The 4983-nt window shown below is 49.8% G+C and overlaps 1 long non-coding RNA gene across 1 annotated transcript; it reads left to right on the top strand.

Moving 5' to 3' along the window:
• Positions 1 to 719: 719 nt before the first annotated feature.
• LOC122920841 lies at positions 720 to 2988 on the top strand. Its single transcript, XR_006386943.1, has 2 exons — positions 720 to 1455; positions 2782 to 2988. It is a non-coding gene; the product is annotated as an uncharacterized LOC122920841 (long non-coding RNA).
• The last annotated feature ends 1995 nt before the right edge of the window (positions 2989 to 4983 follow it).

Genomic DNA, 4983 nt, shown 5'->3' with positions numbered 1-4983 from the left:
TACTAAAATTTGCTGTGGGGCCCAGTCAGTTCCAGCTACATCACTGCACATCTCCTTCTCTGCTCCAGGCCTGGCTCACTGCTGCAGCGGGCCGGAGGAGAGAAAGAGCGCAGGGAGCTGCGGTTAGTGATGGACAGGACGACCAGCTCCCCTGCAATGATAGGTATGTGAGGGGGCCACTGGGGGGTCATTCATCATACTGTGAGGGCCCCTTACACAGTATAATGACTCCCAGTGCCCCCCATTTAGTATAACGATCCCCATTGACCCTCCATTTAGCATAATGACCACCAGAGCCCCCATTAAATATAATAACCCCTCGTGCCCCCTCCATACAGTATAACCCCCAGTGTGGTGGCGACTAGGGGTCATTATTCTGCATGGAGTGTCGCTGTGGGGTCATTATACTGTGAGGGCCCTTTACATAGTATAATGACCCTCAGTGTCCCCCATTTAGTATAATGACCCCCAGAGCCCCCTCCATACAGTATTCCCCCAGTGTGGGGGCTACTGGGGGTCATTATTCTGAATGGGGGCGACTGGGGGTTATTATTCTGAATGCAGGGCCACAGGTGGTCATAATACGGGGGGGGGGGGGATTGGGGGTTCATTATACTGTGTGAAGGGCCACTAGTAGTCATTATACTGTGTGAAGGGCCACTAGTAGTCATTATACTGTGTGAAGGGCCACTAGTAGTCATTATACTGTATAGGGGTCACTGGGGGTCATTATACCGTGTGGGAGCCACAGGGGGACATGTCAATGTAAAAAAATGCCTCACGGGGGCCCACTGGGATTTATCGCCCAAGGGCCCACATGAACCTGGAGCCGGCCCTGCAATGTGGGCATGACTACAGTGTCCTGGCACAAAGGGGGACTGTTAAGGGGGCTGGTTGTGTATAAGTGAGCTTTGGGCGGAGTTAAAGGCGTGGCCTAGTATGACAAAATGGCTGGTGGGCTGCATATATTGTCCCCGATTCTCTAAAGTTGGGGGTATGCTAGGCTAGTGAATATAAGATGACATGCAATTTCCATGCAGTATTTATGACCTTGAGCCCAGGCCAAACTTCAGGACTGAATAAATACAAACAGGTAAGCTCTATATTTTAGGTGCACTGTAGAAGAACACGAACGGCTGATGACTGGTAATCAATTCACAGTGGAGAGAGATCGCTAGAAAACGCACTGACTGAACTCCTATAAAATGGCGGCGGTTCTCCCCTCTAGTGTTCAGTCGCTGAGCCACAGCCCCTTTCCGATCACGTGACTGCGTGGCTATATAACACAGCCGGCGAAGCCGTTTCCGTTTTGCCGACCTTGCCGCAGGTGTCTGTGTAGCCGAGAGCAGCATGTCCTCCGCAGTGACTCGTCTCTTCCGGGTGCCCCGCTTGGCACAATTCGTCTCCAGAAGGGGAATGGCGTCACACGCGGCAAATGCCGTGTGCAGCCCAGTGGTGAGCCATGAGTCCGTGTGTGCCTGCCCTGTAGTGCGGGGTGTCCTGGGGTTCCGCCATTTCTCTGCGGTTTCTTAGCCTCCTTGCCTTTAGCAGCCTCAGGGCAGTCTGAATGGCGCCCTTGTTGAGGGGACATGGCTGCTCCAGTGTCGCCTGTGTCTGCTGAGCAGTGAGCGGCTTGTCTACCGATTACAGGTAGTGCTGCTGCCTTCACATCTAAGGCTTGTCCATTGTATGTGGTGCTTAGAGCAATGAGGGGAGGGGTATAAAACGGAATACTAGGAAGATGTTGTTGCCTATAGCAACCAGTCGCTGCAAAGCTTTAATCTCTAATGGTACTCTTGAAAAATGAAAGATGTGCTGTGATTGGTTGCTATTAGCAGCAGACTGGTTTCAATTGGGTTATATTATTGAGTATAATATGGATCATCTCTGCTCATAATAGGTGATTGATATGGACTTGCCCTTGAAAAGCAGTTCTTTACACTTTACTATTGACCTAGTCTCAGGATAGGTAATCGATCTCAGATCAGTGGGGGTCTGACACCCTGCACCCCCGCTGATCAGCTCTATGAAGAGAATGCATCACTTGTACAAGCGCAGCCTTCTCTTCACTGTGGATATCGCAGGGGTGACGGAGGACGGTACTTTATTTTTATTTTCAGGTGTGCCCCTTGGCATTACTTTCTGGGAATCCTTGAAGGGTAATGCCATAGTTTATGGTCCGGCCACACTTCCATTGGTGGAGGCTCTGATCACTTACGGCATATCATTGTGCACACTGCTTCTGTAAGGCTGCTTCCACATCTGCGCTTTGTTCGGTTCAGAATCGCTTCGGTTCGGTTCAGAATCGGATTTAAAAACCGGAGCAATGCTTCAGTTTAATGTAGTACATCAGGATGCATCCGTTCAGATGCAGTTGTATCAAATCTGAACAAACCGGATCTGTCTCTAAAAGCAATGCAAGGCAATGGGTGCCGGATCTGGAACAAACTAATCCAGCGCCATTGACTTGCATTGTTTTTAGTGCTGGATCCAGTTTGTTCTTTTCTCAAACCAGTCAAGTCAGCAGCTTGCAGGAATGCTCCCTGATCTGTTTGTCCCTATTGATGATGCATGGGGACAAAACGGATGAGTTTTGATCTGGTTTTGAGATCTTCTGGTTTAGGCTTTTCACATCTGTGGCAGGATAAACCTACTGTCCGGTGTGGAGTCTGCCACGCATGTTTCGACGTGAGCAAACAGGCTTTACTCTTACTGATAAACTACTTTCATGCTTTTTAATCCGGATAAGAGGGTATTACAGCGCCTTTTTTCTTTCTGCAGGAAACGGTTATTGGCCTCACAACATTTATGATCACCTTCCTGGTTCCATCAGGCTATATCCTCGCCAACCTGGATGAGTATAAGAAGAGAGACTGATGGCGGACATCCCATTCTGCATTGTTACATTCCACTTCCAGCGCTGTATGGTGCGCTGGCTCTAAACGCACATTAATTTGTCGTCTGTTACAATAAAACATGTTTACAGCCCCCTGCTGGCTATCGGCTGCTTGTCTCCACTAGAGGTTCTCTGCTAAATGGCTGGTGGGTTTCAGTATATTTTCACTCTGTATGGAAGTGAACAAAACACTTGAGGGGTTTTATTTAAAAGGGGTTGTGCACTTTTTTTTTAACATACAATGGGGGCATATATTAGCCATTGTCTTATAGGTGCAGGTTCCACCTCTGGGACCACACCTACAAGGAAAACTGAGCACAGAGAGCTGTGGCTGGAGGACCGCGGGGTCTGTCCACAAGCACTGTTCCAATACAAGCGAATGGGAGCGCACAGGCAGCCCCTGCGCATTCATTTCTATGGGGCAGATGGAAATGGCCGAGCCAGCTCTTGGCTATTTTGGGAGGCCCCATTGACATGAATGAATGGCGGCTGCGCATGTGCAGTGCGCCATTCATTTATTTCCCCACTGTGTTCTCGTTGTAGGTGCAGGTTCCAGAAGTGGGACCCTCACCTATCAAAGAATGGGGACATATCCTAGTGATATTCCCACATTGTATGTGATGGCAAAACCCCTTTAAGGATGATCTGTCTTTTGAATAGTTCATGAGCATCTGATTGGTGGGGGTCCAACATGTGGCACCCCCAGCCATCAGATCATCATAAACTATCCAAAGGATGGATCATCATTAAGGTACTGTGCAGACATTGCTGTCCAATCTGACATTGGGTATGGAAAGGTTCTACGGCCGAGGCACCATTCTGACACCTAGTGAGCAGCATCTTGCACTTGTCCCAGTCAACTAATTATGATCCATGCACAATGCTTGTTGGATGGGTACTTTGGCAGTGGTCCCACCCAGAGTGCAGTTGAATATCAGGGAGTGTTAGAGACTATACATGTACAACGCACTAAGGTTACATTCACATGTAACTAAAATGCTGCAGATTTGCTGTCAGAAAAAGACTGCATTTCTGCTAGAAATCAACAATAAAAAAATGCACTAAATGATGTGCTTTTGTTGCCAAAATACTGCTGTTTTGGTGCAGATTTCACTTTCTGCATTGCAAAATGTGAGACCAGAAATTAAAGCTCCTACCATAACGTGACCTACTGCAGACTTAAAATCTGCACCACAGATTACACACTGCTGCCTTCTCTTCAGCCTGATTGGCATGGACCCCGTTGATCTGTTATTGATGACCTATCCTATATTGCTGTGAGATCCCATCAAGAGAAGTGAGGACAGGACTTCTCACACTCCTGCCTTTAGCTCCTGTTTCCATATCCTCACCGCAACTGCACACAAGGAGAGAAAGGCGCTCATAGGTTAGGTGCAACCACAGTGAGGGTTGCAAAAAAATAAAAATAAGGGTTGGTGCAGCCGGACTTGTCCAATCACCCTTAGGTTGGGGCCAAACCGCCAATCAGAAGGATGTAGGAACTGTAGAGTTGCTGGACCATAGAAGTCCAATGGCTATGCGGACAGTCTCCCCCTCCTCCTGTCACCTGACTAGTAATCCTGCTTCACCCTCCTCCTGTCACCCCACTAGTGACCCTGCTCCTGTCACCCCACTAGTGATCCTGCTTCACCCTCCTCCTGTCACCCCACTAGTGACCCTGCTTCCCTCTGCTCCTGTCACCCCACTAGTGACCCTGCTTCCCTCTGCTCCTGTCACCCCACTAGTGACCCTGCTTCCCTCTGCTCCTGTCACCCCACTAGTGACCCTGCTCCCCCCTCCTCCTGTCACCACAGTAGTGACCCTGCTCCCCCCTCCTCCTGTCACCCCACTAGTGACCCTGCTCCCCTTCCTGTCACCCGACTAGTGACCCTGCTCCCCTCTGCTCCTGTCACCCCACTAGTGACTCTGCTCCTGTCACCCCACTAGTGACCCTGCTCCCCTCTGCTCCTGTCACCCCACTAGTGACCCTGCTCCCCTCTGCTCCTGTCACCCCACTAGTGACCCTGCTCCCCTCTGCTCCTGTCACCCCACTAGTGACCCTGCTCCCCTCTGCTCCTGTCACCCCA

This window comes from Bufo gargarizans, chromosome 10 (assembly GCF_014858855.1).
Source record: "Bufo gargarizans isolate SCDJY-AF-19 chromosome 10, ASM1485885v1, whole genome shotgun sequence".
NCBI classification, from domain to species: domain Eukaryota; kingdom Metazoa; phylum Chordata; class Amphibia; order Anura; family Bufonidae; genus Bufo; species Bufo gargarizans.
The sequence above is the reverse complement of the archived record's forward strand: the minus strand, read 5'-3'. Positions and strand labels throughout refer to the sequence as shown.